The sequence below is a fragment of the Pleurodeles waltl genome, chromosome 8 (genome assembly GCF_031143425.1).
Source record: "Pleurodeles waltl isolate 20211129_DDA chromosome 8, aPleWal1.hap1.20221129, whole genome shotgun sequence".
Lineage (NCBI taxonomy): Eukaryota > Metazoa > Chordata > Amphibia > Caudata > Salamandridae > Pleurodeles > Pleurodeles waltl.
The window spans coordinates 425,457,612-425,471,831 of record NC_090447.1 but is presented as its reverse complement, the minus strand read 5'-3'; positions in this window follow the sequence as shown (position 1 = coordinate 425,471,831).

Sequence of the window (14,220 nt, the reverse complement as noted above, 5' to 3'; positions counted from 1 at the left end):
TGAATGGGCGCTTGAAGGCTGCACAGCAAACACAAGGGGGTGAGTATAGAAACCATTGTATGCCTCCCTGTGTGGATGTGTGAATTGGCTGTGCTATGTATGCTGTCTAGTGGCAGGGACTCTGACTGATGTCCTTTTACATACTGGCCCCCGTGGATAGTTGGGTTGTAAGGGTCAGGTCTGCAGTACTTCAGTGATGTAGGGAATGGCTTTAGAGCAGGGTTGTGGCCACTAGTCAGGGGCATAGCCATGTGTATAGTGGTAGGTGCTGCATGGTGAAATATTTGCAGGGTGGGTGTACAGTATATGTGAACCAGTTATGTACCTCCATTCAGCTATTAACAAGTGTCTCTCCTGTTTTTTCTCCCCATCCCTGTTCTCTTGTGTTGTCTGTGTACATCAGCATCATCTGGCGAGGGAGCTGAGGCACCGGCGAGTGGGGATGCAGCGGCCCACCGTTCCACGGAGGCAGAGTTGAGCGACGCCAAGGGGACCAGTGGGTTAGAGGGCGAAGGGAGTACCACGGGGGAGGCAACTACCACTGGAGGTAGTGACTCTGATACCTCCTCCGATGGGAGCTCCCTGACAGTCGCGGACCCTAGTGGGCCCACCCATTCTGTGTCATCTACTGCCATCCCCATACCATCACCGCCCTCCCATTTGCTCGCCACCGAGTTGTCCGTGCCTGCTCACCCAGAAGGGTGGGCATCTCCTTCGCTCCAGGCACCTCATCCCCTGCCCCAGTCAGCCCTGCTGCCCTCACGGAGGAGGCAATTGGCCTCCTGAGGACCATCTCTGTAGGGCAGACAACCATCCAGGGGCTAGCATCGGAGGTGCAGCAGACCAATGCCTACCTGGATGGCATTTACGGTGCTGTGTCTGGCCTACAGAGATCTTTTCAGGCTCTGGCCTCCTCTTTGACCGCAGCCCATGTCCCTGGTCATTCCGCCCCCCCTCCAACCACCTCTACCCCTTCCAGCACCCCACTCCCTTCACCCGTCCCAAGCACACATTCTGACAGCCATGCACACACCTCAACATACAAGAAGCACACTGCAAAACACAAGCACCACACTTCCCACCACAGGCATACACACAGCCAACATACAAAGGCACACACAACAACATCCACTTCCCCCAGTGTGTCCACCTCTTCCGCCTCCCTGTCTGTCACCGCTACATGCACACTCACAGACAGTGCACCCTCATTCACTGTTGCTGACCCCATTCTTGCAGTCACCACAAAATCAGACATCCATTCATGCACCCCAGACACCACACCTGCACTCACCACAACAACTTTAGTTGACACGTGCAGCACACTCACTAAACTTGCAGACACACAGACAACATGCATTTACACTGGCAGCCTGTCTTGTCCCACTGTGTCCACTCCCCTCCTCCCAAGACACTCAAACGCTGCAAGACACCCACCCACCACACATCCGCCTGACCTCAGCATACTGTACAGTCACCTGCACCCACGTCATGCACACCTACACCCGTGACGGCCACTCCCTCTACCTCCACTCCTACACCTTCCTCAAGGTCCACCCCGATTGCCCCTAAAAAACTTTTCCTATCCTGTGTTGACCTATTTGAACCCACTGGCCCACCCCGTCTCGTCCCTAAACGTGCCCACCTCTTTGCCCTGTCCACTCATCCCATATCACAGCCCGGCCCTGTCTGCCTTTCCCATTCCCATGCTACCTCACCTGTGAGCAAAAGACCCCATGCTGGCCCAGGAACATCTGCCGCACCCCAGTCCCAGGCCGCTCCACCAGCTTCTAAAAGCAGACCCAAGCCCCCTCTACCTCCCAAAAGTAAAGCCAAGCCCCCATCCCAGTTGTAAGTCCCCACCACCCCCTGCCCCTGTTCCCTGAGGTGCCTGGATGCCCCATTGTTGCCCCTATGAGGTGGAGTACCTTTGCACTTGTGGGAGTCAAGTTCGGGCCATTTGAGCCCATCGGACTTCGGAGTACGGACTGGCCATTGGCCTTCTGTTGGACGTCTGTTGCTCATGCAGCTTCATTAAAGTTTGTGTGGCCAGTGTTGGTTTTCGCACACTCAGGATCCGTAGTTCATCGTTTCTTTGTGTGGGGGTGTTGTGCACATGTGTGTACTTTGGGCAGGTTTAATTTGCCTTGTGTCGGGTTGTGGGTGCGTTGCGGGGTGGGTGGGTATGTAACTGTGCTCTTTCTTCCCTTGTTTAATAGGTTGCGGTACTTACCGTCATCGTCTTCGTCGGCATCTCGGTCGTGGAGGTATATAGCAAGGAGCAGGACTGGCATGATTTGCAACTCTCTATCCATGTCTGCTTCAGCCTGTTGTGTGTGCCTCCGGGTGAGTGTTTCCTTTTATTTGGTTTGTTTCCACCTGGCTTTGCATGGCGATGGTTCCCACCCCAGGACTGACGGTGGTCTAGTGCTTCATTATTTGATGGGCGGGTAGGGCCTTTCCGTCCGCCTGTGGGCGTCCTCTGCCGTCGTTGTCGGCACTCCTCTGCTGGTGGTGAGTAGTTTTCTGGCTGCCTGTTTTTCATGTGGTTCTTTATTCGGCGGTCCAGACCGCCTGACTGTTGGCGGTAGTTACCGCCACCGCTGGCGGAGCGGTATTTACCGCCATGTTCATAATGAGGGCCATAGTCCTGCGACTTTAGATGTGTACTGCATTTCACCACGGCAATTTCTTCAGGGAGTTAAATCGCATTAACAACTCCTTTATTCTCTCACCATTTCTCACTGTTGATCCAGTAGAGGTCAGAAAACCTCTCAGCAACCACAATTGACAAAAATCATGAACTAATCTGAATCCATATTGGCTATCTGTGTAAATGAGGACTCTCAATCGAGCAGAAACATGGCATGCCCTAGTAAGAACGACCAATTCCGCTACCTGAGCAGAATACACTCCTCAAAGCCAAGAAGCTTCTAAGGTACCTGTGATTGTGCACACTGCATATCCTGCTCTCAGTGTCCCTGTGCTGTCTCTCAGACAAGAACCATCAACGAAAACAATTTGATCATTTTCTTCCAAACGGGTATCTTTAATGTCAGGTCTCGGTTTTGTGCACAACTCAATTACTTCGAGACAATCATGTTCAACATCTTCCTCTTTCTCAATTTCAGGAGTATCACTTGGAAGTAAAGTTGCCGGCTTCAGCACTGTACATCTTTTAAGTGTCACATTTGGGGCACCCAAGATGCTCGTCTCATATCTAATCAGCCTAGCACCAGTTAAGTATTGGGTTTTCTTCCTGGTCAGTAAAATCTCAATCAAGTGAGGGACCATTACATTCAGGGGATATCCCATCACAACTCCTTCACACTGTGAAAGACTCTGACCAACTGTGGCAACTGCACGCAAACAACCTGGTAAGGCTGCTGCAACTGGGTCCAAAGTAGCTGAAAAAAATGCTACTGGGCAATAAGCACCTCCATTGACCTGGGTCAAGACAGACAATGAACATGCATCACGCTTATGACAAAACAATGTGAAAGGCTTTGTGTAATCAGGCATACCCAACGCTGGAACCCTGCACAAACTCTCTCTCAACTCATTGAACCCCTTCATCTGATCTTCATCTAGCACTATGGGGTCTGTAACCTCTTTATGAGTCAGCTTCTGCAATGGCTTTGAAATTTCTGAAAAATTCGGAATCCATGGACGACAATAACCGACCATTCCAGGAACATTCTAACATCTCTCTGTGTAGTCAGAGGGTTTATTTGCAGTATCATTGTAATCCTCTCTCTGGATATTTTCATCAACCCTTTCTCACTCTGATGACCCAAATACTTCACTACCTTCTGACAATACTGCAATTTCAAGGGTGACACTTTATGATCATAGTTTCCCAAATGATTCAGCAGGGCAATCGAGTCATACTTACACTCGACCCATGTCCTGAATACAATCAATAAGTCATCAATGTATTGCACTAAAGTTGATTGGAAAGGCAACTCTAATGGCTCCAAATTCTTTTTAAAAATCTGACGAAACAAGGAACGTGACTCTGTGTACCCTTGAGGAAGTCTACACCAGCAGTAGACTTGATCTTGGAATTTGAAACTGAGGAGAAATTGACTATCCTCATGAAGAGGCACAGAAAAGAACGCTTGTGACTTGTGACAAATCAACCACTGTGAACCACTCTGCATCACATGGAATCTGGCACATTATTACAGCTGGGTTGGGGACTACAGGACAACATTTGACCACTATATCATTTATTTTTCTCAAATCCTGAACTATCCGGACCTTCCCACATGGTTCCTTCAAACCCATTATCGGCAAATTACATGAGCTGCTCAACATCTCCTTCAAAACTCCCTGCTTCACAAAATCTGCAATTATCTGAGGCACTTTCATCAGGACATCTTGTGGCATATTATACTGAGGAAGCTGTGGAAACACTGCATTTGGCTTTAGAGTAACTTTAATCGGCTCCACTCCTTTGATTAAACCCACTTCTTTCCCTGTCAAATCCCACACATTTTCTTGTACTGTCCCCTTTGAATCAGAATGAAGCTCTCTCACTGTGAACATCGGAAAAAATCAATCAAGGGGTATTCCTCATTTGTAGTTTCAAACTCAGTTTCTGGGGCTGGATTTTCTTCATCATCACTATTTGTCTGAATCTCAATTCCATAATTCGAACAAGTAATCAGACACCTTGTCTTACACAGCAAGTCCCTTCCCAGTAGGGATACCGGACTTGAATCGCATACTACGAACTTATGCAGTCCCTGAAAATTGTGAATCTCAACTTGCACTGGATCTATAATCAGATTTGTCAAAAACTGATTTGCTACTCCCACAGCCTGAACTGTTCGACCTGAAAGAGGCAAATTCTGAACTTCTGCCCTTCTCACTGTAGAGCGTGTAGCTCCTGTGTGTACCAGAAATGAGACTCTGTGACCCATAACCTTGCCTCTCACATAGGGTCCTCTGTGACCTAGAGAAGTCGCAAGCACACCTGGCTCCTCATCCTAACTATCACACATCCAGTCACCATTTATTTCATTTTCACTGTGTAACGGGAATTGGTGCACTGCATTACTACTTCTGTCTTGTCTGTGACCTATTGAGGAAGCATCACCTGTTGCTGTTCCATCAGGGCTTGAGGTATCTGCATTTGCTGTCTAGGTACCATGGGAACCTGCTGCTGCATTGGCTGCAACTGTGACACTTGTGCACAGGGCAATTGCACCTGTTGCATAGACTGACAATTCTGTATTTGATTCATATTATTCTGGAAATTTGGATTCGGACCCTTTAATCTCGGTCCTCTCATATTCTGAAATGCATTGACGTCATTACTTTGCTGAATGACACCCTCCTGCACCATCATCGGACACTTCCGCTTCCAATGTCACACAGCTCCGCAAATATGACACAGCAATAGCTTCTTCATTCCGTGCACACCATTCTGAACAACTACAGTATTCAAATCCAGACCACGGTTCATATTGTCTCCACGACCTCTACCTCTCATCTGAGGCTGAAACATCACATCTCCCTGCTGTTGCGGCATCTGTTGTGCAAAAGTCCCCTGTACTCCTGTTTGAGCTGCCTTAATCTGCATCACCATCGCATTCTCTTTCAACTTTTTCTGCTTCAATTCAATTTCATCACTACAGTATTTCGAAAAACGGAAACACCTCATCAATCGCCTTGGCTTGCCAGCAAATCAAATGGCTCTTAATCATCTGACCTATTTCAGGTCTTTCGGCTCAGTAGCTTCCTTGCCACTGTACTCCTTAAATGCCTTCAACAATTTCTCATAATACGCATGTATCGATTCCTTCACCTCCTGCACTGTCCTGTCAATTCTCTGCCAATCAATGTTTTGGGGCGAAATCCTCGTCTTTAGGAACTCAATCACCTTATAGTAACGTTTCATTACCTCAGGAGATGGTGCACCTGTACTTTTATCTCTTTCTGGCTCACTTGTTGGCCAATCTACAGCTCTTTTACAATCAACCCACAGATCAGCTAGAACCACTATTTCCAGTAAGGTATTTAAGTCTTCCCACAGACATTTGGAGAGCTTCACAAATCTGTCCGTCTGCTGATATCACTCTACTGGCTTTTCCCTCAGTTTCGGATAATCATTTGTAAATGATAGAATATCATTCCTACTCCAAGGGACATGAACAACATTTCCCCCTGGGATTTCTCTCATTGGTAAAATATTTACCGGATCCTTATCCTGTTGCACACTTTCTTGCACCTCTAGAGTATCTCGTTTCTTTTTGTCTCTTTTCTTTACCCATCTGCCTTCCCACTTTTCTATTGCTCTCCAGACCTGAGCACTCTGCAATAATTCTTTAAGGTGCGCCTTCTTTCCGGCCGACCTCATGTGTTCAAAATCCTTTGCCTCAAAATCTAATCTGTAACTTCTCTTCAAATGTTTCATTTTCTCAATTTCTATGCCATTCTTTTCTGCCAAATCTGCCAATCTCTGGTGTCCTTGCCCACCTCTCGTGTGTTTCTCGGGCATAAGTACCTTAACTCTGCCTCTGTGTAGGACTCTAATCTATTCACCCCCGTTGTCCCCTCAGCCAGTTCGCCTGCTTCCATGCTCAATCTGACACAATTGATCTGCTTCTCACCCTTGGAAGTATTCTGTGGAGTATTCAGCTTGTCTAGCCCTTCGGTCAACTGCTGAGCTGTCAATCCCTGTAACAAAATGTTACTCCCATTCACCGGTGGCACCTGTAGTACCACTGCATTTCATGTCTGCGGTGTCAATAATTTCAGGCTCTGACCTGCACTCGGTCCATTCACAGCATCTGGAAGTGCAACGAGTGTACTAAGACCAACAACAACCTCGATCCATCAAAGGTCTGACCCATGGAAGAGACTACCTGAACTTGCTCATTTGGTCCCCTCCTCACTACACTGTGGGCCATTTCTCCTTGTTCACTCATGCTTGGTTTCTTCTGCGCAAATAATGGTACAGCCGTACCATTAGTAATCGGCAGCGATATTGCATCTGGGGCTGCTCTAGCACCTGAACATTGTGGGAAGGTAACTCCCATGCGCTGATTCATAATTGGTGTCAAGTCTGACTGTGTCCCTGTTATTGGCGTAAATTGCGGCATCCCCTGTGGCTGTACCTGGGGCAACAAAATCGGAGTCAACTCAGTCTGAACCAATAGTGGCCTTGGAACCACTTGCTCCATAGGTACCATTAAGTTCAAAGTTGTCTCTAAAATAGGCACATCAGGATAAATTCTCCTTATAGGTGGTGGATGCATCTGTGCCTGAACTATTGTAGTAGTTAACACATTAGGTCCTTGCACCACATCCTGTGTCTGGCTAGTATTAACCTGCACTGCGCTCACTGTTTCCATTGTCTGTGCTGGGGCTGTTGGGTCAACACTAGTACTCGCACCATCGTCATACACCGCATACGGTGGTGGTCGATCTCTCAGTATCTGTGTAACAAGATCTTCAGCATCAGAGTCTTCCTCCACTATGGAAGACTTTCTTGCATCCTTACTCTCAGACGGACCCCTATTAGACTTTCTAGTTGCTTTGCTTCCTTCCGTCTCGTCTTCCTGCATAATTGCAGGAAACAACTTAACTCCCTGCAATGTCTTTGCTCTCCACCTTTTCTGCTCCCAGTCCCATTTAGACTCCGCTAAGGGCTTCTCTAACTTTCTTATTCTCCTTTCGAATTTCAATTGCTGTTGCTGTCTAGCCACCAGCTCCCAAACTGCTAACGCCTCAAATTGTGCTAGTCTCGGAAGGGGCTTTGATTCATATGGTGCCATCCGCAATTGCTCTAGAATTCTCAAATTGAACGTCCCAATCTCGGGAAATGCTAAGCTCCCGTTTTTCTCCATCAACTTGCACCACTGCTTTTACCAAAGACATTCCGCGACACCTCGCTCCTCCATTACAATATAAGCTTGTGTATTCTCGGGTGGAGTAGGCTCTCCTACATTCGCTCTAATGTAAATATCTCCCCTTAGGGCACTTTTCAATTCTTTGAAAAACGTAATCTTTTTTGCATTTTGTTTATTCAAAATCAAATCAGGAAATGACTTTTACTCTCAAGATTCCTTTCACCCACGTTCTCAACCAATTGCCTCTCACAGACGGCTGCCAATCCGTGTGCCACTCTTCTCACTAATCAACCTATCCCAGCGCGAGTCCAATGATGTCACACTCACACGTACTGCGGCTGACAAAGTCTTGCGGCTCGTCCTCCAAAACTCCAATTCTCACAAAACTAATGCAAAATATTGCAAGCACTAACCAAAATCCCCCAAAAATAATAATAATAATTTTTTTAAAACCTGCTGGTTTACTACAGGAAGGTAACACAATTGCTTCAGAAACGTTACGAATTTTCACTGATGGCCCTTTTCGCTCATGCAGCTATCACTCTTTCTCGGTCTCCCAGATTCGCAAGCAAAATTCGACCCGGAAATTTTACGCTCAACTGATCAATGGGTCTGTCCTGGTGCACATAGGACTTGCCAAATCTCGGTCGAAATTTCCTCTCATCCACTTTACTCACACCCTGACCCGTTGACCATGCCCAATCAACCTCCTAAACCAGACAGATTATAGCATATAACCACGTGTCTCATACACTTTTCCAATATACTCCGGAGTCTTAGACCACGCAGGGTCCGTACATCAACAACCATGTGGACAGTTTTTGAGCACAAAGCACCACACACATATGAAGTTTGACGACTTCCCTACTCTCATACTGTGGAGTACGTACACTTCTACTAAAACTTCTTTTGGAGTACGCAAACTCCCTAAATTTCCTCACATATGTCACAATTCACCTACAATTTGCATAAGCTGTGCAAGCGTAACCTATTTCTCTCACTCTATCACTGGAACGCCAGGAACATATTCAACACTACTAGCAGGATCCAGGATCTGGGAAAGTCATTTCTGGCCTCAAGGGCACATCATTCTCTCTACAAATGCCATTTTGAAAAACAAAATCCAAATTTCAATAAAACCCGGACACTTATGACAACCTCCCGAATAGAATAACCATCAGTCTTCCCACCATAACTGTTATCACCTGTCCCTCTGTACCAAACACCTATGGCAAGCCCTTAAAAAGACAAACCATCCTCCGCTACCATAACTGTTAGCACGTCGGTCCTTAATAAGTAAACTTACAAGGGGACGTGTATAGGTCGATGAACCTCTGGCTCGTTTAAGGTGTTCTTACCATAGCTCCAGTATAAAAGCAATAATCAATACACAATAACCGATAATCATTAGTCAAATCAATAATCAATAAAGTCAGTAATTGTCACACACCATGACTTTTCAGCTATGAAAACCACACCTTTAATTATAAGTTTATTAAGTTTTATTTCCCTTATATTAACAATACTAAAGTCACAAATCTTAATCATCAACTCAAATCAAACTAATTTAATAATGCTTGTTAATCCACAAGTCGCAAGAAACATGATCTAATCAAAGCTTGAATCAAAAGACATTCCAATGCATCAGCACAAAACATTAGTAAAATCCATTTAAGCAACGCTAAGATGTCCATAAAGTTCAGCAAAATAGTCCGTCAACCACTTGTCTCTGTAATTCGTCAGTTGTCATGTGAATAACCTCAACTAACCCAGATTAGCATCAGCATTTGGGGCTTCATACAAAACAATTTGGAACATGCATTTGGAAAACATCTACCTAAAGAAAGTATTAAGACAGCGCAGTTGGTACTTAGAAAGAAAAGTCATAAAAATGTATTTCAGTCATATTGTCATTTCTACCTATCCACAATATGGGTCAGCCACAGATTCAGTCTTAGTCCTCAGGTCATCCATCTATCAGCAACACATCAGGCTCTCAGTCAGAGAGTATGAGCCCAATGACAGAATCTCAAATCTCTTCTAAGTCTCTTCTTCTCCACAGCGGTCTGCCTAAAAAATCTATTCTGAATCTTTTCCCTCTGTCACTTTGTTATATCAAAGTCACCCAAACTATCCCCCAATTTCCAATTGGTCAATTAATCGTACGTTATTACTCTGTCCAATAGTGTCCATATACCAAATCTATGAATTCTAATATTTCACACTTCACATGTCGTTGATTGGTCTGCCTTACGATGTTCTCATCCACCGGCTCGTCAGGTATCGAATTTGTTGCATCTTCGTCTCCAGTCAATGTCTTCATTGTTCGTGTCCTGGGAAAATACCCTTTGCACATTTTACACACAAATCGTTACTTTGCGAGAGACCTCATCTCCTGTCTGTCGGTTCCCATAGAAAGCTTCTGCTAAGCATTTTATTAAAACATTGAGCATTTCACAGTTAGTTCACTCTGTCAGCCTTTTTCATTAAACGCTAAGAAATACAGCTTCTGCATGAGGCCTGGCACCTAGGCCAAGACATTTGCTAAATTAGGGCATACAATTAATAAGCTAATGCATAATTCATACCTCTCAATATGACATATTACTACATTAATCTAATACATTTTTCAATATTTTACATGAATTAATAATTATTTAATAAATTTTGTGAACTCTGGTGGCCATTCCCCGAGGTCACAATTCCAAACGTGCACTTTATTTTTCTACATTATTCATTTTTCTACATGTCATTATTCAAAATACATAAACATTCATTAATAATTTCTACTTAAGGCATCTGCTTCAGCAAAGCCAAACAGACATTTCATGATTCCGGGTAGGTGATGAGTCACCTGGTGGTGCATCACTCACCACAACGAAAACAGGGTCAAAATGATGAGGAAAGCAATAACAACAAAAGGTGGTGCAGTGAGGGAGTATGCTGGCCAAGCCTAGTAATCACTCAGCTCATCGACTCGTGTAGCAGCAGCTAGCCTGAGAAATCCTCATGTGGTTTGGGGTGAGGGTAGAGTGGGCTTCAAGACACTGTCTCAAAATCACTAAACCCCCCGTGCAGGTTCGGCATTTTCAGGCAAGTAAGGTAAGCAGCAGGGCAGGCCAGCGGAGCTTCAACGGAACCTCAGAACAGTCAGTGCATCCTCTAGATTCCAGAGGGCCAGCCATAAGACTGGGGTGCACTTTCCCTATTTAGAAAGGAATCTGATGGGGTTTGCTTCCCAGAATGCAATGCAGTGGTCAGAGCCTCTGTGGAGATGCCAAACTCACTTTCCAGGGGCTGCTTTGATGGGAAACCTTGTGTTGCCCTTCGTGGCAGCATTAACTCTCAATCTTCCAATATGATTCTTACAAAAATGCTTGCAAATAGTTACACCTAACCCTAATGACAGGTAGTGTTTGTGAAGCATTTATTTGCACATATAAAAAGGGGATGGAGCACACTATCTGCATTGCAGTACCAGTTCTCATAAATGTATTCTAGTTGCAGTTCATAGTCAACTTATTACTCACAGTAGAAAGAGTTTGCTATCAATGTATAGCACATCAAGGGTTTACATACAAGTTCTAAGTCAATTCACTTACTCCGAGTTTGAGGTGTTCGACTCCAGTGTAAGGCACAGCCACTGCTTGCGCTGCCAGACGGGTTCTTGGCTATCATCATCAGAGCAGCAGGGGGCTTGAAGCAGGAGGCTTGGAGGTGCTTGAAATGCTTCTTATAGTCTAAGCAAAATACCACTCTAAAACATGCAGGTGTGTACATGACTCACCTACTAAATCTCTCCAGAAGCAGCCTAACACTTTCAAGGGGGAGGAAGCACACTGCCTGATTAGCACTCCGAGTTCTCTCCAATGCCTTCTGGTTATTGCAGTTCACTGTCAATTAAATTACAGTAGAACGTGGTTGCTCTCAGTGCATGGCAAAGGCAGTGTTTACATATCTGGACTTATGTTCTAGGATCTTACCTGTCATCAGGTCACGTGAGGCACCAGACTGGATCTGGAAATTTCCCTGAAATTGCCCCTGCGTGGCCGTAGGTAGAGGCATCAGACTCTTCAGCAGCCTTGTTAAATCTCTAGAAGTGACGGCCATGGACCATATAGAGTCACTACCCCGGCGCGCTGACACCAGTTCCTCTTTCTGCCACTCCCTTCAATGTGAACCTAGAGCTTCGCAACCAAACCTTTGCATGTGGCTTCGCCATGCCCAAAACATTTTCCTTTGACAATGTGCTAGGGAAATATCTCCCCAAAAACTATCAGCTACAATCGTTCATTTTGGGGGCAGAAGTAGCAGTTAACCACAATTTCCACAGTCCAACAAATTATTATTCAAGCTGTAGTTGCCCACCTCCATAAGCTAGCTGCATACAGCTTGTACATCAGAAAATTACTCAAGAACGGAGAGGAAAAATTAGTTATATCCCAGTATAGCACACTAAATAATATGTATTGTAAGTTTGAAAAAACACAACTAAGAATGCTTGGCCTTGATGATGTTTGCGACTCTTAAGACATCACATACTCCTCTTCAAGACTTTTATTTCTACAGTATAGTTGCATTTCTCTTGAGGAAGTTCCACAATGTGGGAATAAAACTCGCTGGCTCTTACTCTATGAATTTTATAACAAAGGATTATTATGACTGAAAAATAAAGAATGTCGTCACGACACAGAGCTTCTTAACTTTTATTGAGGGAGGGACTCTCTCTTTTGTCAAACATACAACAGGGATTATCTTGTCTACACTATCATATAACTACTGTTGCCTCCCTGCCCTTGAGCAATTTTCAAACTGAGCCACACCTGCAAGAAGAGGGTATCAGTTTACAGACCGCCATGATCCAAGCATGATTAAAAGTCTTGGGAGAAATGCTCCTTGATTCCCCTGGAGTCTGTTAGAAAGCATAAAGAGAAGCTGTATGTCCCTAAGATTACAAAGGCACAGCTCTTGGGGTGGGAGGATTCTGCACCCTTGCATCAACACCAGTATTACCAACAGCTTGAAGACATATTTGCTTTGAATTTGGATGCAATTCAATGCCTCCAAGATGCTGCACAGGGTGATAATGACGAGGAAGGAGGAAGCAGACAACTTGCTACGTCTTTTCAACACTGATGCTGTCCTGTACTTTGACCCCTAGAATGCTAGTGGCATTGGTACCTCCACTGAAACAAAACTGGGTGTCCTATTAGGACCGCCAGCAGAAAAAAAGCACCTCTTTGGCAGTGATGGCTCACAGTGCTGTGGAAATGCTAGAGCTGCATTTACCTATTCAGCGAACAAAGCGAATCTGTTCACAGAAATGTGACAGTCTGGTCCATTCATGTTGGAGCCCTAGCTGCAGCCAACACAGCTCTGGAAGCTGCGTGATTCAAAATGTGTTTGTCTCCACCAGTGAGTGACTCCTCTGCAAAGCAGTACAGCTCTGCTCCTAGGGACCCAGCATTTTAATTCAGCACCTATAACGCTGGAGAGCCTGGTGGCTCAGGCTTTGGCCAGAAAGTGGATATAAATGCTTCCCTTTCCGCTGTGACTGCAGGGAATTTACACGCATTCATGCGTTTGGCAAGAGAGTTTTCTTCTCTGCTAGCTTGCTCTTGAGGTCTCTCGATGCAGGCTACTTATTAGGTACTGTACTCCTGCTCTTTGGGCATGGCAAGTGAGATCTTGTCCACACTCCTTGATGAATTCTGCAATACCTTTTGGCAGGGGTCTCCAACCTTTTCTGTAGCACGAGCTCCTTCTGATCAGTGAAAATAATTGTGAGTTACCAAAGGCTAAACAACTCGTGCATTGTTACGAGACACCCCCAAGCCCAGGTTCGTTGACTGTAAGCCTAATGTCCATAGAGCCAGATACTGTGGTTTGAATACAATTCTTTAACTAGGGGAAATATGACAGGGCTGCCATGTGTGTCAGTCGGAGTGTGGGTCTTTGGGGATGTATGAACATGTGTGCATATGAATGGGATATATGTATATAGGTAACTAAGACCCTGTGTCATATGTACTTGTGGCACAGACATACCTTTCGCCATATGTAGAACCGTTACATGTATAACACAAACAAACAACAATTTTTTTAAATGTGAACATTTTAAAGTGCAAAAATGTTCATAATTTATTTTCAAATGTTCATAAATTTCTCCCATTTAAAAAATGACCACATTCTTCAGTTATAAATACGACTGTGTTCTGCTGGTCACTGGGAGCAAGAGACCCGTTGTTTGTAAATGCAACACTTTGAAAACAAATTGTGAAAATTAAAATGAAAAGTTAACTTGATTAAAAGGTAACTTTTCATTTTAATTTTCTCTGATTTAAAAGCACTGAGAAGCATC